General features: G+C 45.1%; 1 protein-coding gene and 1 long non-coding RNA gene across 7 annotated transcripts in view; one reads left to right on the top strand and one right to left on the bottom strand.

Annotated features, from left to right (window-relative positions):
* Window positions 1–23,074, bottom strand: part of Shroom3 (shroom family member 3) — a 284,471-nt gene that overhangs the window by 60,784 nt on the left and 200,613 nt on the right. Inside the window, exon 1 of one of the 6 annotated variants that reach the window (XM_076926484.1) lies at window positions 3,854–4,084. The exons of the other annotated variants lie outside the window; for them this stretch is intronic. The gene's annotated coding sequence lies outside the window, so the exon portion shown is untranslated. Of the gene's footprint in view, window positions 1–3,853; window positions 4,085–23,074 lie in introns of those variants that run through there. 6 annotated transcript variants of the gene reach the window in all.
* LOC143439851 (uncharacterized) lies at window positions 2,312–22,947 on the top strand. Its single transcript, XR_013107873.1, has 3 exons — window positions 2,312–2,720; window positions 14,114–15,314; window positions 17,813–22,947. It is a non-coding gene; the product is annotated as an uncharacterized LOC143439851 (long non-coding RNA).

A 23,074-nucleotide genomic window follows, 5' to 3' on the forward strand; every position in this document is an offset into this window, starting at 1 on the left:
TGACCTTTGGATCAGGCAGGCAAGACCTTTTTGGTGAAATTCTGACCAGACACAAGCAGAGATCTCAACTAACATGAAAAGGCAAGGAGTGCTGGGGGTAGCAGTTATGTTGCCACAAAACCTTCCCAGCCCTAGGAAAATGAAGTGGCTTTAACAAGAACTGTACGTTACTCACTGTACTCACCGCAGTGCACAGAAAGACAAATAAGGTACTGAGCTCAGACCAGGCTCAACACTTAGCCATTTGCTAACTCAGGCCTCCCACAGCCTAAGAAGGAGATGCACCAGCAGGTACTATCCAACATCCCCAGACTGCTCATACCTTGCTAAGGTAATGTTACACACACCTAAAGGCAGAAGTGGAGGGAAGATTGTCCCTGTGTCAACCCAGAATGGGAGTTCCTTTCCCAGTTTAGCTCATGTTGTGTCCCGTTCAACAGGGTTCAGTGACTGCAAACATCTATGTGACACTGAGTACAGAACACCAAACGTCTGTCACCACAGAAAGTTCTTTTTCCTTTCCAGTCTCTTTCCTGGGCAACCACTGGCTTTTGCTGTCATTGGTCAGTCCACAGATTGAGTGGTTAGGCTCAATGACATAGCTCAGGGGTAGAGCCGATGTGAGACGCCCAGATTCTAACCCACTGCACAGTATGTAAATAAACAGCTATATTTATCCTTTTTTTAATCTGACTTCTTTTAATTAAACCACAGCTTCTAAGATTCATCGAGGTTTGAGTATCAGAAACTCATTTTTGTTGACTGAGTAGTATTCCATTATATGGCTGCGTCACACTCTTTATCCATTCACTTGTTTGTGGATGAATGATTGATTATTTCCAGTTTATGTCTATTTGGTTTGTTGTGACATTCGTGAATAAAGCTGCTATGGATACTATAAACAAGTCTTTTTTTTTTTTTTTTTTTTTTAAATAGACATTTGTTTTCATCTGTCTTGGATAAATACCTGGGCATGTATATATTGGGTGGCAAGGTGGTATATATTTAACTTTACAACAAACTTATGTTCTTAACCCCTGAACTCTACTCCTGTAGAATGGCAGTAACTTATTAACATGTTTTATTTTTCATATATGGTGAGTTCCCTGAAGGTTTCTAGGATGCCTCCCACATGGTAAATGTTTGCTAGATAAATAAATGGCCATTGTCCTTTTTCTCGGTTGGTGTTATGATGGCCTAAGAAAATTAATTTGGGCCGTGCAAGGAAAAGCGACAATAAACCGAAGGCTGTGAAGGGGGTGGTGCTGCTCACCCGAGAGACACTGTCTGGTCAGAGACACTGTCGGCTGGTCGCTAGAAAGAGAGGCCCTCTGCGACCTTCCAGGAAGGAAAGCGGCAGCTCCTGGTCAAGTGATACTCAGGAAAGGGAGGAAGGTGTCACTGAGGCTGAGGTCACACCGTGGTTAGAATTACATACTTCTGTCAAACAGGCAGGCAGAGGGAACAGCAGTCCATGAAATTCTACCTTCTGGAAGGAACCAACAAAGCCAAGACAACCACTGGGGTCCTCCAACCCTCATTACACGCCCACTTGGTTCTGGTTAATGTACCATGAGCTCTAAGTGAACATGCAAGGCAGAAATACATTTTGAGAAGGAAACAGTGGTGTTTGGAAACCTAAACTACATGGAAACGATAAATTTCTGATCTGATTTGAACATTATATAGTATATACAGGTAACAAAATATCACACTGCACCCCATAAGTGCGTACAACTTTTACACATCAGTTAAGCACTGGTAATTAAAAACAAGATGTAACCCATATCGAGAATAACAGTCAGTTAAAAAAGAAGAGTGTAAGGGCCAGCACAGTGCTGTTCATCCAGACTCCTTCCCAGCCACTGGGGAAACTGAGGAAGGAGGGGGGCTTGAGTCCAGGATCTGAGGCCAGCATAGATTAGCAGCGATGGGAGAGGGGCTAAGGGCCGGAGGAAGGCTGAGGCAGGAGAAGAATACTTTCAGGCTTGTCCTCCTTAGAGGTTCACCACACAGGACGACACGCACCCTTTCCTACATTTAAGGGAAATCTTTTCTTTCCCATAAAACAATTCCTTTACTTGAAATCACAGAATTGCCTCTGTATTCAACCTACCACTTCCTGGAACAGAATGAAGCCATTGGTGGATTTTCTGTACACTACAGAAAAGACTTGGCAAGTCAAAGTGTTATCTAAAGTCATTCTCAGCAAAATACATTTGTTTGACAAAACAGGGCTTCACCTCGCCTAGACTCAGGTATCTTTTGGTCACCTCGGCTAGACACAGGTATTTTTTGGTAATCTCGCGGTCTTCTGTTCCCAGGGCACTGCAAATGGGAATTTGCTTAGAATCCGTCAACTCTGAGGTTGGGAGAGGTGACCCATCTTATTCAGGCTGCTACACTGAAGCCATCCCAGGCAGACGGATGTTTATCCTATTCTTAAAGTCTCCAGGGAAGTAAATTCTCTACAGCATCCCTTGGTAACCTTCTCCAGGGTTTTATCAAAGGTCTGGTAAGAAGCTCTGATGTAGAAACCAATAAAAATATTAACTTTATGAGCCTAGCTGGAGAGGGGTGTGTGTTTGGCATTCTGCCGTTAATGGTGAAGGGGTGTGTTTACAAAACAGGCTGGACAAACAGAAGCCATTTGCCGGGCAGATGTGGAAAGCTGGTTTAAGAGAAACTGCCACAATAAACTCCATTTCAACCTGGGAACCGTGTGAGTAAGTTACTGTTAGTTATAGCATTTTAAGTAAATTTATTTCCTTGCTAATTCCTACCTTTTTGTAGGAATTAACAAATTCCTAAATTTCTAAAAACAAATTAAGAATGGGGCGGGAGAATATTTACAGCTCTTAAGTTCTCAATTGATTAGGCAGCTATGAAAAGCCAGGTCTTAGGAAACAAATACACATCATTACCTTGGCGGTTTTTCTCTCTTCTATATATCCTTCCCCACAACAATCACATAACACTTTTAAAATCAGGAAATAGAAATGTTAAAAGAGAGAAAGACTTACGTGACCTGGAGAGAAACCAAATCAATAGAGGCCACGTACTTATTAAAAAGAATCACTGAAATTAATCGAAGTCTAGGCCAGCTTCTGGCGAAATTACTTGGAGGAAAGGTTAGCCATCTATCAAAGATGTGTTTTCTATTGGGAACTTAATTCCAGTAGCCTTTAAAGGGTCTTTGGAAGCAGAAAGCAAAGTGTCATGCATACAACTCCAGGGCAGCACAAGGATTGGGTGGGTGGGGGTTGGGGGATAATGCCAAAGGATTAGAGAAGGGAAATACACCCCACCCCTACGGCGAGGAAGTTTTAGGTCTTTCTGGCAACACAGAGCAAAGCAAATGTCAGCTGCAATTTCATTTTCATGCTACCTGACAGCGGAACAGACTCCTGGATATCTGTGCCTTGGAGCTGGAGCCTGTGGGGGAGGGGCACGCGCGCCCCTCAAAGTACTTTGGGGCCTCTCCTCTAGGGACGGCTCCAGTAACATTAAGGAAAGCAAGGCAGCCTAAACTCCCGCAGGGGCCCTGGTGGGAGGTAATTTATCAAAATTAAAGTATTTCACAGATCATTTCTTCTGAAGCGTTTTCACACTGTCAGTCACCAGCAATCCAGTTTGGAGTGGCAGCCCGGCGGACGCCCCCCACTCCCCCCGGTGAGAAAAGACCAGGCCTAGAGTGTCAGCAGCCCCTCGGGGACGCCACCTGCCCGCAGCAGGCAAACTAGGCGACCCGGGAGACCATCTCTAGGCCGGACGCCCCGGGAGAGCATCTCCAGGCTGGGCTTCTGGAAGTCTCCAGCCCGCCCCTGCCCGAGCCCCCGCGCCCCGCACTCACCATCGTCTCCCGGCCCCGCGGGATCCCGGGCTGCCGCCAAGTTCAAACCTCGCGGCCACGGCGCGCGGAGCATAGCCGGCGGCTGCGCGCGCTCGGCAACGGGCAGCGGGCGCGCCCTGCGCCTGGGCGCGCGGCTCGGGCTGCGGCTCCCGCTCCCGCTCCGAATGCGGTGACCGCTGCAGCAGCCGCGGGTCTCCGGCGCGCGGCTCTGTCCGTGCGGGTGTAGCACCGCCACGCCTCCCGGTCGGGGCCGCGCACGGGCCCGCGCTCGCGGCTCGCCGCCACCAGGTAATCCCCCAGGAAGCGTCCGCGATTGGCCGGCGCTCAGCGCCGGATTTGCATGTCAATGGCATGGCACAGAGGGCGCCCGGAGGCTGGAAGACCCGGAGCGCACTGGCCCTCTCCCCGCGGTCCTCGTAGGGTTAAAGTGTCGGGGCCCATGCACACACCCTCTCTCCCTGTCACTTCGCACCCCGCGGTGCCTTCTTTACTCACACCATACACAAGTAGCAACCACCAGGAGCGCGCGCCCGCTGTCTAGGGCCCATCTAGTTAGTAACTGACTAAATGAAGCATGATAAAGCAAGGTAAAAAGTTCTCAGTTTTTTAAAAGCTCACATTACAAGGAAAATAACCATCTTTTTTTTTCCCCCCTCAGTGGGTCTTCTTTTCAGTGGGTCAACCAGACAGATTCAGGTTGTCGGTGATGGGGTCCAGCTGCTGCCCCACCTCCCGCACAAGCCCCTTTTAGTTTCCTTGAGCATCATCTCAGACCAAAAACAAGGGTCGGTTATTTCATCCATATGTTCAGGAGAGATTTGCTTTGGCTTTCCACATTTGGGGCTTTTAAACATAATATACGTTTCTACTGGTACTGCACCCATGGCATGGTTGCTCAGTTAAGCTTCAGGAAAGCCTAGTGTTATTTTCAGTTTTGACTTTCTTTTTTCAATGGAAGCTAAGATCCCTACCCCCCCCCCCCCCGCCCCCAGCTACTTTTAATTGCTTTCACATGTCTCCTCCAGAGATTATAATAACAAGTACAGTTTAAATGGTTTTATTTTTGCTCAAGCAGAGTCCCTATTGCTCAATTTCCAGGTTCCATTTCTCTAGCAATACATCTGTATACCTAATTAGGTAGGAGGCAGCTGGTACCATTTGGCTGGACTGTTTGTTGTATCCTTAGGGGCCGCAGCCACAGACAGGCTGCCCCCAACTCCAAAGGTATTATCTCTGCTAAACCAGTATTTTCTTCTACATGTGGTATCACAAGCAGTTATTACCACATGGTCACAAGGTATCCACACTGTTGCTAGGCATCAGAGGCAGGCGGCCGATGTTGCTGTTTTGTGTTCTAATGACCTAGGGGGACCTAGTGTAGACAGGGGGCTCTATGAACTTAAGCTTGAAGAAGAAATAGTCTACAGATAACAGAGCCTGTTGCTTGGGTGCCGCCATGTTGGGAGAAAGCTTAGACTATATCTTGTTTCCTAAGTCCTCATGGTCTGGGGAAACTCTCCTTTTTTTTAGTTTGTTGGTTTGGTTTGGTTTCGGTGTTGGTTTTTCAAGACAGGGTTTCTCCTGTAGCCCTGTCTGTCCAGGAACTCACTCTAGACCAGGCTGGCCTCAGACTCAAAGTTCTGACTGCACTGCCTCCCCAGTGTTGAGACTTTAGTCCAGTCTCACCACACCAGGCTCAGGAGAACTTTGCTAAGAGTGGAACACAAGACCCCTCGATGCCCGTGTGACACATCCCTTTAAATCCACCATTCAAAACACACTTTGGGTCCAAATCTTAGCACTCACTCAGCCTGTACTGTGCCATGTAATTCATCTCTATGACCAGAGGGTTCCTAGAACAATACTTCTGTCTGCAGTTTAGAGATGCTGGGTATTTTTAGAGATGGAAGGAAAGCAGCCTGTCTCACGGGACCCAAGGTGAGACATGAAATGATGACAACCCGGCAAGAATACAGAATCATGTCAGTGTCTCTCTGCATACACTGAGGGCAAGTTCTCGAATGAGGTGTCTCCGGTCTACAGTGGTCTGCGCCTGCCCTCCAAGCAAAAGGAGCAAAGGGAGTGAGGGAGCAACATCAGTGCCCCTGTGCACATCGCTTACTAGAGATGTTCTCTGTGAAGTCGCACTGGCTTCAGCATCTTTATTAAGACAGCCTATAGAAAGTAGGTTTTACATTCGAATCGAAGCCTGTTCTTTAGAAAATTATAGTACTTTATGAGGAAATAGTAAGAAAAAGACAAAGGCTAGTGTGAAAACTGCTATTTGCACAGTTTTTCTTTAATATATTAATAGAGATAAAATTCATGTGTGTTGAAGTGAAAAACAAAACAAAACAAAAAAAAACAAAAACAAACAAACAAACAAAAAAAAAACCAGGGATATGGCTCAGCGGTTAAGACCACTGACTGCTCTTTCAGAGGTCCTGAGTTCAATTCCCAGCCACCACATGGTGGCTCACAGCCATCTGTAATGAGATCCGATGCCCTCTTCTGGTGTCTAAAGATAACAACAGTGTACTCATATACATAAAATAAATAAATCTTTAAACAAACAAACAAACAAAGCAAGCCATACTTTAAAAAGACCAGAAAAGCTGGGATAACTCCCCATCCAGAAGTGGGGAGCACCAGGTCCCTAAAGGTGCTGAGGGGACAGGAGTTGTAAGTAGGCTCATGGCTGCCAGTCTTGCCACTTCATGCAGTGACAGCTCAGATCACCTTCTGCCATCTCAAACATTCCCACCTACAAACCGTAACTTTCAGTGCAAGGTAAATAAGATAGCCTTTAATAAAATATGTGCAATCACATCACCTCACGGTAGGCTATCTGAGGGTCTAATATGATGTGGAAGGCAGGGTCCTGTAAGATGGCTTAATGGGTAAAGTTCTCCCTGTGCATGTCCGCCAACCTGGGTTCAATCCCCAAGGGTGAAAGGAGAGAACCAACCCTGCCCTCTGCCCTCCACATGTAGGCGGTGGCACAGATACCCCAACCAAAACCCAAAGTCAGATTTTAAAAGGAAGGCTCTAGCGCCTAGTGCACGCAGTTTGTTTTCCCAGTACAGTTGTTAGGTTCTTATCAGAAAGGACAAGCTTGTGAGAATAAGTATCTTTATCAAACAAAAAAGAGTGCTGGTATACATCTCTAAGTTCCAAGTTCAGCAGCGATCTATGAATTATTTCATGTTAATCTAACACATTTAATTAATTATATGTTTAAAGATTAGATACAGAAACCATACATAAGATTTATTTGTCTTTTTGTAATTTTGATAGTATACTTTTCTTTTAAATGTGTATGAGTGTTTTGCCTGCATGTCTGTCTGTGCACCACTTGTGCCTCTGGTGCCCAAAGAACCCAGAAGAGGGCTTTGGATCCCCTGGAACTAAGTTACGTTGTTAGCTGTTGGATGGATGCTTGGAATTGAACCCAGGTCCTTTGGAAAAACAGCTGGTGCTCTTAACCACTGAGCCATCTCCCCAGCCCCAATACTTTTTATAATATATATGTTGTGCCTTCAAAATATTAAGCTATATTTTACGTATAAACAGGCTGTCATTAGTTCTTAAGAACTCAGTGTGGCTTTTTTCCCCATACAAAAGTTATTATGTAAGAAGTATGTTTAAGCATGCTTTTTACACATACACACACACACAAGATAGAACCCTTCTCTTACTACAACAGTGAGATAAATACCTTGGTTCACCTGCATGCTGTTTTGAATGCTTACATTTTGGAAAAAAATCCATATCTGTTGAATATTCTAGGAACTAAGAGTTAATATCAACAGCATAAACCCAAGAAAAAGATTCAAAACTGTGAATTTACTGTTTCATAGAGAAATTTTTAGAAAGATCAGTGATAATGCTGCTTTCTGAAACAGTGTTTGGGTTTTATGTGAGCATGATACAACTTCTGGTATAATAGTCACTCTAATACATGTATATTTTTTAATTTTTTGAGAGACAGCAAAATGTGAAAACCAAACAACTTATTCCAGTGGATTAAATGTCGAAATAGAAGCTTAAAGCAAGGACACACATCTACAGCCACTCCTCATCTAAGAAATGCCTTATTTTACAGGTTGGGAATTTAAAGGGGGAAACAATTATATTTTATAACTTCCAAGAGACACTTTGTTCTCCCCCTCTCCTCCCGGGCCTGCTAGCACGGCCCCCTTCCCTTAAATAATGCTCACACTGAAAGCCTCTGAGCCCACCCCTCCCTTAATTCTCCCTCCTTACTTAAGGCATCTTCAACCCTAGCCAGCTAAATCCTGTTTACAAAGGCACCTCCAGGTGTTCTGTTCTTTGGAGCCCAGGGAACAAGGGCCCACATAAAGGCCTTTATGTAACCCTGGCTGTTACCCAGAAAGCTATGCAGGCTCTTTTAGAGGTCAGAACCCTAAGAAAAGACAGGGAGAGGACTAGGTAGGCAAGGTTCATTGATTACTGGGGCAGCAACAAATGCATTACTGCCATGGTCCCCTGCAGCAAGCATGGTTCGCTGGAGCAGAGCCGGGACCCTCTGTAAACCCCATACTGATTTAAACAGAAGCACAGGGAGGAAAAAACAAACCAGTGCTGATGGAGAAGGGATGATGCAAACTGATAAGAGACAGTTTTAGGTAAGGATGGTCCTTGTCCTCGTAGAAATGACAGGTCATTGTCAACATTATGAAGGTTGTTAATAAGTAACAGTCGCCCAGGGTCAGCGTCCCCAGTAACTAAGGAGACAAGAATTGACAACATTCTTTCTGGGCTGCCTTGGTTCAAAGATCTGAAGTTTATCTTAGAAACTGAAAGCAACCTGAATACTCATGTAAAAATGTACATTAAGGAGTAGATGGAAATAGAACACTGAAAGAGAAAGAGGCTGAGGGCTGGGGTTGCGGTTCAGTTGGGACGGCGCTTGCCTAGCTAGCATGCATGAAGTTAGATGTTTAATCCCTAGCATCCGGTGTGGTACCACATCTATAATCACAGCCCCCAGGAGGTGGAGAAGTACGATCAGAAACTCAAGAGATCCTTAATTATATTACAAGCTTGAGGCCAGCCTTGGATACATGAGATCCTATTTCAAAATTTTAAAGGTGGTATAAGCACGCAAGAGCATGCGCGCGCGCGCACACACACACACACACACAGAGAGAGAGAGAGAGAGAGAGAGAGAGAGAGAGAGAGAGAGAGAGCTGGACAGACAGACAGGCATATCACAGCCTAAGACCTCCAAACTTCACTGACACGCATAGCTTAAATACGTATTTGTGACCTGGTATCTTTGTGTGGAATCCAAAGTTTTGGGTTTATGTCCATTTTCTAGCATCCTGGATGGCAATGTCTAGAAAGCAGATACAATTCCAATAGAACGGCAGTGGCTGATAACAGCTGTCAGCAACTCGGTCGCCGCTCACATAATGCTTACTTACCATGTGTGTCACCAACCACATTGCACACTTCTAGACCCAAGACTTCAGTGCCTAAAATAATCAGACAGTCGAGTTCTAGACTGAGTTATACACTCGAGTGGCATTTCTACTTGTATTTTAGTTGACAGGATATAAGGGGTACTTTGTAGCAAGCCTGGGGGCCAGCCTGGGGGTATTAGATGGCTCCCTACTCAGTGGCAAACTCTGGTCTCTAAAGAAAGTTCTTCTAAGATGTGGGTGTCCATAGTACCAGCCCGAGGCTTTCAAAATGATGCCAGGTTGGCCTCCACAGCTGAAACCCTGTGGATGGAAGGGAAGGAAGATGGGTCTCAGTCCTCCCGAGATCAGCAAGGGAAGCAGTTAAGAACACGGATTATATTCCACAGCTGCAATAGATTGCCAGCTGAGGGCATGGTGAATGGCTCTCACCAAAGCCCAGATTTTCCTTTGTAAAATAAGACTAATTACCCCTCCTGCAGGTTATGATGAAAATTCTATTATTAATCATTGACTAGGTGTGTTTAAGGAAGGAGAGCTAGTGAGGTATCAGTTGTTCCCTTCCCTGTATTGAATTCCTGGTAGCCCCACCCCCCTCCCAGATTGTACCATTCACTGGCAAGGCAGGGATGAACTATCACAATCCATAGAAGTTTTAAAAGAAGCCTGTAGGCCAGTGGTTCGAAACCTATGGGTCATGACCCTTTGAAGACCAAACGCCCCTTTTGCAGGGTTTTGCGCATATTGAATATCCTGCATTTCAGATCTTTATATTATAATTCATAATAGTCACAAAATTACAGTTATGAAGTAGTAATGCAAACAAATAACTTTATGGTTGGGGTTCACCACAACATGAGGAACTGTGTTAAAGAAGCTGCTACATTAAGAAAGTTGAGAACCACTGGTCTGATCAGAGCCATTTTTCCTCCTACATCAAACATTACAGCTTTTTAGAACTAACATAGAAGGGTAAGGAGCGTCTCGGGGGCCAGAGGGACACTAGCAGAGTTCCAGGTCCTGGCTGGAGGCTCTGGTGGACATGAGTGGAAATCAAAGAGATACATGCCTGGGACGCTTGGCCTGAAGAGAGGTTGCCCTGTCCACCAACCTGGCTGCCCAGTGACTTAGAACAGGTACAAAGAAAGGTTTCTGCAAAAGCTAAATGGGCAGAGGCCTGGTCAATATGAGGTGACGGCAGACACCACTATCCTGGTTGGGAGCATGCTCAGATGCTGACACAGGGTGACTGCAACCCAGAGACCAGAGATATACCATCATACTCTCCCTCCAACACACACACACACACACACACACAGAGAGAGAGAGAGAGAGAGAGAGAGAGAGAGAGAGAGATATTGGGTGAGAGACAGAGACAGGGACATCTGGCCTTTGTCCAGGCTCCTTTCAACACAACTGCTAGGGGCTAAAGGAGACCCTAAGCTGGTTGCTAATAAGTCTCTGTCTCCTTCCAGAAAGAGATCTCCCAAAGCAAACTGCTCAGGTTTTTTTAAAGAGAAGAAACACTTATCTCTCTCCTGCTCTGTCAATGGCTCATGATTTGTACCCAGCAAATCATCAAAGGGTTTTCCCAGTGCATCTGTGTGTTGGTAGTAGGTTGGAGACAACGTTTGTGTTAGGGAAAACTTCAGAGGGCTGTTGAAAGGACCTAAGGGATGAGCAAGAGGAAGAAAGTAGGGGTTCAGGGACAAGTCTGAAGGCCCAGAGCATCAGCCAGCATGGGTCAATGGGGTTGTATAAGTAACTCGGGAAAAGGCAAGTAGCACCTAACAGACTCAGAGTGGACGGTGATGGCCTTGCAGGCATGCATCAGTGGGATTTAGATTGTCTGTTGTAGGCGAGGAGAAATCACTAAAACCTTTGTCCCCGTGTCATGGCGTGCCTGTTGTAAAGGTCCTGCTGCTGCATTTGGGGGACAGGCTGAACAGGATATGCTAGACTCACTGACTTTGGCCTTAGGCCTTAGCCACTAAGGCACAATCACATTCCAGCAGAGCCAGCTCAGAATGTACACTCTGGAAACCGCACAGACAATTGGAGCCGTGGATGCAGGCCTTTCTATGTGACCTTAGGCTTGTCAGTTCCCTCCAGGAAGCAGCTCTGCTGAAGTGTGAAACAGGAGCTGAACACTGAATCTGAACCATACAGCTTTTGGGGTCTCAGATCCAACACTTCATGGAGAGGCACTTAGAGAACAGCAATTGGTATAAAACAAATGCATGTTCAATCTTAGTTCCTACCATCACTTAAAATCGCTGAGTTTTGATGGAGGAGAGAATGGTGATTGTGTTGAAGAAGTGTTATATACAAGTCACATTGAATTCACGTAAATGTTCATCCCCATGTAAAATTTCAGGAGGAAAAAAAAAAAAAAAAAAGCCCACCTTGTGATGTCTCTAGCCAGAGGTAGACATCTAACTGCAATTCAGATAACCAGATCTCACCGGCTAGAACAGATTCTGTGGTTTATGCTAGAGAAAGTGGTTTTCAACCTTGAAGCTCTGAGCAGTACTAATGAGGAGAAGCACCTCCCATGAGAGGCAGCAGCCTTCAGGAGGAAGTGAAGTGTGTGTGGTACGTGAAGGGTACTGACTTTGAAGAGGCATGTGATCTAAGTGACAGTGGGGGGGGGGGGGCTATGACCTTGCCAGGTAAGACACCATCAGTGACAGGTCCTTAGTAGCAAGGGTTCAACTGGAGTGCATTCAAATCCTGATATATCCTTGTCAGCAAAGAGTGTGCACTGGGGAGGGGAGACGGGTGTGCAGGCCTGGACAGGACAGAGCCGGACAGTGTTCAGAACCCAAGCCGTCTCTCTCTGCTAGTGAAGATTTTACCAGATGATGCCTAGAAGACTGAAAGACTGGAATATTTTCTGGGATATAACCAAATGTTCTGGTGGGGATTGTAAATTTCTTATTTTTTTTCCCCCCAGAAAAAATATTCAAGTTTTTTAAGGCATAGATAACGAGGCAGATTGATTTGGGAAGGAAAGGCAACAGATTTAGAGGTAGGGTAATGGGGACAACTGTCACTGGATTTCCTTCTGTTTTTTTTTTTTTTTGTTTGTTTGTTTGTTTTTTGTTTTTTTTTTTAGATTTATTTTTATTTATTTGAGTACACTGTAGCTGTCTTCAGACACACCAGGGCATCAGATCTCATTACAGATGGTTGTGAGCCACAATGTGGTTGCTGGGAATTGAGCTCAGGACCTCTGGTAGAGCAGTCAATGCTCTTAACCACTGAGCCAGATCTCTAGCCCGCCCTTCTGTCTTTTAATGGGCATGGTTGTCACTTGGTATCTCTAAGGACAGGCATCTCCTGCCTCCCATCCCTCTGGCAGTCTGAAACTATCTGTGGCTATTGAAGCCTTTGTGTGAAATCCATTGTCTTTGCACATAACCTCCAAGCACCTTCTTTAGACATACTCAGCTCTGTATTCCTCATAATTAGCACCTAATCCTGTGTCCTCTGTGGAATGAGGAGAAACAGAGTGAATGCTGGGTACAGTTGCAACATCACGGGCCTGACTCCAGTTGGCTAATTTGGAGGCTTACTGTTCTGTGTCCCCTAGTGAGCCTGATGACTAGGTGGGGAGACAGTGCAAGAGATGAGAGGAGATAGAAAGAGCCCTGGGCCAGGAGGCCACCTGCATCGGAAGCCACCAGCTTGCCTTGCAGGCAGTAGGGGCAAGGTTTAAAGCCAGGAAGAAGTGTCTGAATCTAATCTCATTTCATAGATAAGAAAGGAGTGGAGGCAGGTGATTCTCTGGTAAGCCAGCCATGATAGATAAAAAAAATGACCTGCAGATAGCTGTGCTAATGACTAAAAGTCTCACGTCCCCCACTGCTTGCAGACCTGTGACTCACTGCTTCCCTGACTCATCAAAGACACCAACAATCACCTCAGAACTACACAAAATAGCAACAGCAAACCAGTTGCTTTTTAAAAGAAACTCAGAGATTTGTTCTGTATCCTTCCATCCTGTCAGGACCCTGGAAGCGGGTTTTTTTTTTTGCCCCCAGGGACTGGGGTGTGTGAGATTGTGGGGGTGTAAGGGGTGTCTGTTGTTACCTTAGCATCAGGACATATCTTACTATGCTTTCTTCCTCAGTCCTGTGTATGAAGCCTTGGCTACCTAGAAATACTTTAAGCTTAAAGGCCACCAGCATTACTGTTCTTTAAGATCAGTACTTTAAGGATACCCCCAGAGTGAAAAGAAGTAACTTCAAGAGAGAGATTGTTATTTAAAAAAAAAGTTTCTGGAGGGTAAAGGATTTGGGGGCTTTAGAGATGCAAGTGACTTTGATGACTGACCACAACTGCAGTGTGGAGCGGAATGTGTACTCGATTTTAAAAGCAGTGACATTGATTTAAAAAAAAACAAACCTACCTCCCTTCATTTGCAAAGTCTAATATTTATGTTTGAATACAAAAAAATGTCCACCAGCAAGCTGGCAGCCACCGAGGAGCTTCTCGAGCTTGAAGGGCTTTCAAAAGCAAAACAGAAGAGTTGAATGCGGCTGCTGCGGTTTCCCAGTCTCCATTTTCCTAACTGACCTTAAGGAACCAAGGCACTGCCCCTTTATTCTTTCAACACCTGCAGACAATGAGCCTCTAAAAGGATTCTAGCTGGGCCTGAGTCTTCCCAGGAGTCATCTTCCAGGGCCCCTTCCGTCTGCCTCATGTCACAGGGCTTTATTTTATACTATTGTGTGCAGATTCCAGCCTGAGGAAGGTCTGTCTTTACGGTCTATTTTATTTGTTTTTAAGCAGGACTTTCTCCTTGTAGGTGTTCAGGAAAGTGTTCTCTTCCAAGCCGGATGTCAGTGTTATTCCACATACCTGAATGCTCTTGCCCGGGAACCGGAAGATAAAACGGGAGAGTTTGTAGCCAGCACACTTGGGAGGCATCCAAAGGGTGCTTGTGTTGGCTAACGTCAAGAAAGTCACAGACAGCTTGAGCAGATACAACTGGCTCTTGATTGGTATTGCCTCATGGGAGAAATCAGGACTTAATCAGGAATTAAGAGACTTGCCCTGAAAGAGCTGAGTGACAGCCTGTATCAACCCAATCTGATCAACCCAAGAAATCTGTCTGCCTGAAAGGTGCTTCTATTTCTAAGGATGACTCTCATGTTTTGAGCAGGGTCTCTGAATGCGCTTTACCTTTTCTGTTTAAACTTCTTTTCCCCCCCAACATTTCTTGGGGGAGAGGTCACCACAGCACGCATACGAAGGTCAGAGGAAATGTGAGGGACTTGTTTCTCTTTCTATCATGTGGCTCCCGGAAATGTAGATAAGGCCATTAATACCTTTATATGATAAGCCATGTTGCTGATCCCAACCCCTCTCAACACTAAGGAACTTCCGGGTCCTCTCACTTTGTCCTCAGTCTGTACCCACCTGCCTGCTCTGCTGCAGTCCACCCTCATGGGCTTCATGCTGCACAGGAAGACCCTTCAGGGACAGGGTCACGTGTGCCTACTTATCTAGAATAGAACTGCAACAAACATTTGATTGGAGTTTTAAAACTACCAACTTTGTCATACAAATAATACTTTAAAATCTATTTGTAATAAAAATCCTATATCACTAATTATCAGTTGAGAACCTTCTCCTATTCAGATAGCAACTACCAGATTATGATTTTTTTTAAGCCAGCATGAGATTCCCATTCTATCTAAAAGGGATATGTCTTGGTCTTTGCTAAGCCTGCCTGTGCCTCCCTCTCACTCCCGGACCATCCCCACTGTGTTTATCTCTGGTCTACATTCATCCTTCTGTCTGAAGACTCTGCTTTGGTCGACAGTCATGCTTGTGTCTGAGGGAGTGCAGGTCTCTTTCCCAAGTGTAGGAATGAAAAAACATGACAGGCCTTGAAGCTTCCCAGAAGGAACTGTGTGAGCCGGTGATTTACATCCCTGGTTTCCTTATTAACTGACTGCCAGACAAGAAACTGGAGCCAACCCAAGTGGGGCCCTTGGCAGCTGGTAAGAGCTGTAGCCCAGAGACCAGTGTGGAGCAGTTGCTGAGAGCAGGGGACAAGGGCTATCGGGGGAGGCTTGGGGTAGGTTGGGGGTGTGTCTGGAAGGAAATGAATTGTTCTGGAATCCTCAGAGGTACTCTAGGTAAACGGGGTGGCTCTGCTTCCATACAGTTAGCAGAGACTTCCATGCAGGCTGTGTTGAAGAGAGACTAGGAGGCTGCTGAAATCCCCATCCTCCCTCAATATTTGAAAATATGTAGGAGACCAAAAAAAAAAAAAAATTAAGCTAGAGAAATATAGTAAGTAATCAATGTTACTGGAAGCAGGTTATCTCTCTCTCTCTCTCTCTCTCTCTCTCTCTCTATATATATATATATACTCACCCATCCCCCACACACATACACACCCATCCCACACACACATACACACTCACCCATCCCACACACACACACTCATCCCACACACACATACACACTCACCCATCCACCACATACATACACACTCACCCATCCACCACACACATACATGCTCACCCATACACACTCACCCATCCCACACACACATACACACTCACTCATTCCACACACATTTAAAAAACAAAGAGCAAGAAATAAAGAAAAAGAAAATGGCCAATTCCTTTATGAGAACCTGCTCCTGGGCTGTTAGGACCCGCCATGCTTCCCTCCCACCCACCCACCTGTCAGCTTTCTAGCCTGGAGCTTAGGAGTTACCCTTAAATATCCTTCTTTTTCTGTGGACAAAGCAGGGGAAATAGAAAGCCATGAGTTTACAGAAGCAGAAGGGGGCCGAGGGGCATCATGTAAGGAATCCTTCAACATTACCCACACAGAGTGAAGGGTAGAGAACCAGGTTTCTGAAACAGAGATTCTAGTCTATATTAAGTCCCTACTGTGTGCTTCCAACTTAAAACTCTGCTGCTAGTGGGAGGGAGGACAGTCACTCCAGCTGATGGCTCAGCAGTTACAAGCACTGGCTGCTCTTCCAGAGGAACTGAGTTCACTTCCCAGCTCCCATGAGGCTGAGAACAACCATCTGTAACTCCAGTTCCAAGGGCTCCTAAGTCCTCTTTTGGCCTCCATGGGCACCATACATTTATGCAGTGCACTGACATACATGTAGGCAAACACTTACACACTTAATTTTAGAAATAAAAAAAATACTATTAAGAAATTTTTAAAAAATATTTTATTTATCTATTTTATGTATATGAGTACACTGTCACTATCTTCAGACATACCAGAATGCCCTCATCAGATCCCATTACAAATGGTTGTGAGCCACCATGTGGTTGCTGGAAATTGAACTCAGGACCTCTGAAAAGTAGCTGGTTCTCTTAATTGCTGAGCCATCTCTCCAGCCCAAGAAATTAATATTAAGAAATTACTGCCGAGCGGTGGTGGCACACGCCTTTAATCCCAGCACTTGGGAGGCAGAGGCAGGCGGATTCCTGAGTTCGAGGCCAGCCTGGTCTACAGAGTGAGTTCCAGGATACCCAGGACTACACAGAGAAACCCTGTCTCGAACCCCCCCCCCCCCAAAAAAAAATTATTATTATTGGTGGTGGTTTCTCTGTGTATTCCTGGCTGTCTTAGAGCTCACTCTGTAGACCAGGCTGGCCTTAAATTCAGAGTAGCTTTTTATAGGAGGGGGTATAAATTTGTGTTACAATGTAGAATGTGCCACATGATTACCCAAATCAGCCGGGGGAACAGGGGAGTCACCCAACTTACAATAATAGAATGATGCAGAGTGAGAGGAACTTAAACTTTAAAAACACACAGCTGGGGGCTAGAGAGATGGCTCACAGGTTAAGGGTGTTTGCAACTCTTCCGGGGAACCCACATTCATTTCCCAGCACCCATGTTGGTCAGCTTACAAACCTGTAACTCCATCTCCAGAGAGAACTGACGCCCTCTTCTGGCCTCCAAGGGCACCTGCACCCATATCAACACACACACTCTCACACACACACACACACACACACATACACACACACACACACACAGAATATACATTTAAAACAAATCAAAATAAATCTTAAAAACACACACAGGCTCCCATACCAACAATAAGAATTTTTTTTTTTTTTAATGTATTATCTTAGGTCCTGCCTTTCTTTTGGTCTGTTGTTGATATTCTGAATCAGTGTCTCTCTGTATAACATAAACTAGCCTCAAACTCATAATCCCCCTGTTGTAACCTCCCAAGTGCTAGGGTCACAGGCATGCAATTCAGATTCATTATTATTTTTGTTGCCTTTAATTTCTCGGTGTAGCTCTGGGTGTATCAGAACTTGCTCTGTAGACCAGGCTGGCCTTGAACTCAGAGGTCCGTTTGCCTCTGCCTCCCAAAGGCATGTAGGGACCAAAGGCATGCACCATCACATCCAGCCACCGGTATGCAAATTTAAATTAATTTTAAATAGTAGTCAAGCCTGACTAGCTCTGGCTATGTCTCTTTGGATATCTGTTTATCTTCCAGGTATGTTTCATTGAGTACTCTGCCAGAGTGCTGTCCTATGCAATCTGTCCAGCAGACTGGAAGAAGGCATCCTTGCCTGGACCTGAATGATACCCAAAGCCGTTACACTGAGATGAGAGACTCAATAGGAGATTGAGGGAAGGCAGCTATGTGGCCCTCAGAAGAGAAGATACCATGGATGAAGGAGGATGGGAAGGAGCTGGTGGCTAAGGGCAACAGACAGTGTCTGGGCACAAAGGCCTGGCAGGCCCTAATTGTGAAGGTCCTACCAGGTCCTAGTTAGGACTTCAACGTTTATCCTAAAGGCAACTGGAAGCCATTGGAAAAGTCTTCAAGCAGAAGGACGGGATTCCTCTCTAGAGGCCATTGGTAGAGATGGGTCAATCGGGACTTGACTCCAGAGTGTAGCCTGGAAATGAAAGTGCCCTTGGGCTTGGAATGTAAGCGCCACCAGGCCAACAATCACTCATCTGGTGTTGACTTTCCTATGGCTTCCACCCTTATGACTAGGCCTCTAGCAATAGGTACCTGGCACCCAGGCGCCTCTCAAAAATATTTGCTGAACAAACAAGAAGAATCGAATGGCTGAGCTCGGCTGAGGCAGGAGATTAGAGGATTGCCATAGAGGAGGAGGAAAGGCAGATAGGTTAAAGGTCATGACCTGCCCATCTGCGGAAAAGTTTTTTAGGTTTCCTGATCGATTTAAACAGCTGTGCCCCATTCTTGTTCTGTTTTTTGTTTTTTGTTTTTTGTTTGTACACAGGGTTTCTCTGTGTAGCCCTGGCTGTCCTGGAACTCACTCTGTAGACCAGGCTGGCCTCGAACTCAGAAATCCGCCTGCCTCTGCCTCCCAAGTGCTGTGATGAAAGGCGTGCGCCACCACCGCCCGGCCCCATTCTTGTTCTTAAGGTGTCTGTATGATTTCAATGTGAAGCATCAAAAATCTTAGAATGCTCTTCTTAAAGTCCACGGATCAATTCTTTTCTTTTCTCTTCTTTTCTTTTTTTCTTTCTCTCTTCCTTTTTTCTTGTAGTGTGTTTTTTCCTTCCTTCTAGCCGTTTGCAGCCATTGTCACCATGTTCCAGCTTTAGGATATTTTCATCACTCTGAAGGCTCCCTCACACCCCCCCCCCTTCCTGCTCCACCTCTAGCCCAGCCTATCCTCCTTTTAGCACTGTGGATTTGTCTTTCTTAGGCACTTTGAGTAAACAGCCGTATAATAAAGACTTTTAAGTGGCTGGCTCTCAATAAGGATGTCTTTGAGATTCATCGGTGTCATAGCAAGCGTCCCCGGTTGTTCCCTTTTATTGTTGAATGGTGCCCCATTGTATAGATGTACAGCACTGGATTTATTTACTTACCAACTGATATATGGCCTGACTTTTGTCTGTTGTGAGTGATGCTGCCTTTTACACTATGTCATTGTCTGTGAGTGTCCAGGCAGAGAGAGCCTGCTGAAGTCGACTGAGAACAGTAGAAAGGGTCAAGGAAGACGGCCGGATTTGAGCTTTAACAACAGAAAGCGTGATGATACCAAGTTCATCGAGACCGGTGTGACAGGGGAAGAGCAGCTGCGGCAGGAAAGATGACATCATTTGACACAAATCACCTGTGACGTGTGCAGGTGGGCACAGGTGCCAGCATGGCCCTGGAACTTTCTGTTAGCTTCCTCAAAACACCTGACAAACTTAGGCCATTATTTTGAGCAGCCAGTTCCACGACATCGTTCCCTCCCTGGGCCCAATTATAGCAATCTCCTGTGGCACGAGCAGGCTCCTCGATGAATCCAACGACAGAAGAAGAAGTTCATATAGTTTCCCATTAAATGCTCATTTGGGTTTGCCTGACAATTATAACATCTGCCACATCTACAGAACCTCCATTTCATAAATCGTGGTAAGTATAAATAACAAGTGTGCCTTGACCACAGCCGCACGAAGTGAGCCTGAGAACTTTCTCTAGCTATAAAAAAAACACTAGGTACCACAGGACTCTTGAATGCTACACATACAATATTAAAAAAAACTGTGCATTTTTGAAGGCCTTTGGAAGAATCCCTTTAAACCACCGAATGCTTCCTAAACATTTTCTCAGAAAATTCTCTTCTTTCCCTATAATCCACAAGGTCACGCCGTGACCTGGTTCTGTTTGGTTTTGCGATAAAAATGTCTGGCTGGGACTTCATCATGCATTTCAAGTTTTCTGTAATACTCAGGGTCAGGCAGGTCAGAGCTGATACTGTGGAATTTCAGGACAGCACTTATCAGAGAAAGAAGGGATGACATGGGGTCAGGATGTCACACCTGATGGCAAAGAGAAAGACTACACCAGCAAGAAACAGGGAGATGTTTTGAATTTTGTGTTACAAAGGAAGGATGTAAGCCATGTCCGAGCATCTCAACCAAAACCTGTTCTTTTTCACAGATGGACAAAGCTGACAGTTCTTAGAAAAATACCAGCAGGGCAATGTATCCATTCTATCAGACTCAGGAAGATTGATAACACACACCAGAAATTAAGATAATAAACCCAGCCAGCTTCAATAACCATAAATATCAGTAAACACAGTTGAACTGTTGAACAAAGCAGAAAATCCATAGAACAGCCCAGGCAAGGCTGAGAAGCTCACTGCTCCTGGGATAGCAATGTACATTTGGGCCTTCCAGCACCTTCTCCAAGTGGCTGGTTTTCCTGACAAGACCATACATAGGTCCAGGGTGCTCCAGGAATGCCACAGCTTCCTGGTATACCTGCCCAGATGCCACACCTGTAACTGGTATGGAAGGTGGGTCAAGAAATTAAACACAAGCTATCAAAGGTAGGGAGATAGGAAATTCAACCGAACTTCCCTGGATCCCTGCCTGGTCATATTGGCTGAGTGTAACATGAATAAGCACCTTCCATGCAGAACTGCTGCCAAGTTGAAGTGATTTCTCCATTTGAGGCCCAGGGCAGAAGACAGTTATTGCTCAAGAACACATGCAGTCCAGTCCTGTGTTGTTATATGGGCAATAAATTTATCCTGCCTAATTTTGAATGGCATTGGCAACTATAGTAATCAAATAACCGTAAAAGCCTAGAATCTGTTTGGGGTGGGGACACTGGTCAAGGGTCTTCAGTTTGGGCTCATTTGAATTGCCTAGCAAGTGGCTTTTAACACATGACTCAGTCAGGATCTGAGGGCTGTGGAAGTAGAGAACCTGTATTGTAGTGTGTATGTAGCTAGAGTTGGTTTTTAGTACACATGACATTGGTGATCCATTCATAATACACAACAATATGAATATACTTTGTTTCTGACGATGCTGGGGATAGAGCCCAAGGTCTTGCACATACCATGTAAATGTTCTATCACTGAGCTACGTTCTTAGTCCTACAGCTGAAAATTAGGTCAGATTAGTAACTAACGTTATATGTATTTGTTCATGTATTTATTTTTAAAACCACAAACAAAAGCAAAGACATAAATTGCACTGGTTTCAAATCAACTGAATTATAGTTCCCAGGAATAGATTCCAGGCATCGCCATTATCACTGATCATTTAATAACAGCACAGACGTCATTCATTATCTTTGAAAGTCCTGTTAGCCTCCTCATGTAGAAGCAAGACAATCAGACTGTTTCGAGCTGGAGAGGTGGATCAAAGGCTATGAGTAATGGTTGCCATTACAGAGAACCTGGGTTTACTTCTCAGCACCCACATGGCAGCTCAAAACCACCTGGAACTCTGGTTCCAGGGCATTCAGTGTCCTCTTCTGGCCTTTGCAGACACCAGCAAGACTACTGAGATAAAAATAAAACCAATAGTGTCTGAAAATAAAAATAAGATTATTTGATCAAAGAATCACAACTATCAGTTAACTATACATTTTGGCTACATAAACTAAAGAATCACCAATTAAAAGTAGTTATAAAGAGGTGATACAAAGGTTTCCACAGTGTTTGGTTCACTGAGCTCTTTAGGTTTTTTATGTTTTGGTTTGGTTTGATTTTCGAAACAGGGTTTCTCTGTACAGCTCTAGCTGTCCTGGAACTCACTCTGCCAGACCAGGCTGGCCTAGAATTCAGAGATCCAACTGCCTCTGCCTCCTGAGTGCTGAGATTAAAGGTGTGCCCCACTACAGTCAGGTGAGCTCTTTAGATGGGAAACTGGCTTTTCCAACTAACCTGACATTATGAGTATAAAATGTTTTCTTTATTTAAGTGCCTAGTTTTCTGAGCTGGTGAGCTGGCTCAGTAGTTAAAAGTACTACCAGGTAAGTAAGCCTCATAGCCAGAGATGGATCCCCAGAACACATGGAGGAAGGAGAGAGCTGACTCCAAAAAGTTATCCTCTGACTCCCTCAAGCATGATCCCCCACACACCTCAGAAACATACACAATAAGAATAATATGGTTTTTTTAGTTCATAAATTTTTGAATAAGCTAGTTTATGAGAAAAGAGGTATTCTCCAAAGTTACACTAATGCTGGTAACTACAAGAATCCCATGTAGTTCACCCACAGTGTACATCTGCCTTACAATCTACTACTGCCAGGAAATGGGATCCAAGCATGCTCGGTGTATATAGGCCAGATAAGAAACTGTTTGGACAGCCAGGCAAGGTGTCTCAAATCAGCACTGGAGGTAGACTACAGAGGAACAGGAGGTACAGGGTAGAAACAAGCCAGGGGGTGATGGTTCTCTGAAATGCCCTCATCCTGTCCAGAGAGGCTCTCTAAGGATCATCGCCTTGTGGAATGTGTGTGTTCCCAACATCTCAGACCAACTTCTTTTTTGTGAGGGATTCTTTTTTTTTTTTTTTTTCTTTTTTCTTTTTTTTGTTCTTTTCGAGACAGGGTTTCTCTGTGTAGCCCTGGCTGTCCTGGAATTCACTCTGTAGACCAGGCTGGCCTTAAACTATAGAGATCCTCCCGCTTCTGCCTCTTGTAGTGCTGGAGTAAAGCTGTGTTTGCCTTGTGTTTTTTGCCTTGTGTACCTTGCCTAGTGTTTGGTTTTTTAATAAACCTTTTAATAGGTTGTCATGTTTCTAGCAAGATTCATGTGACTTGATGAGTGCCTGTGGTGTGTGCAGTCACGTGCACACATGTGTGTATGTGATATGTACTCCAGTGCAGAGGTCAGAGGGGCTCTGTCCACCTCATTCTTTTGAGGCCAGGCCTCTCACTAAACTTGAAGATAGGCTACTGAACACTGAACCTCAATGATCTTCCTGTTTCTGGGAGTGGGGGGTATTCAAAAGAGGAGGGGACAGTGGAGTG

The sequence above is a fragment of the Arvicanthis niloticus genome, chromosome 27 (genome assembly GCF_011762505.2).
Source record: "Arvicanthis niloticus isolate mArvNil1 chromosome 27, mArvNil1.pat.X, whole genome shotgun sequence".
NCBI lineage: Eukaryota > Metazoa > Chordata > Mammalia > Rodentia > Muridae > Arvicanthis > Arvicanthis niloticus.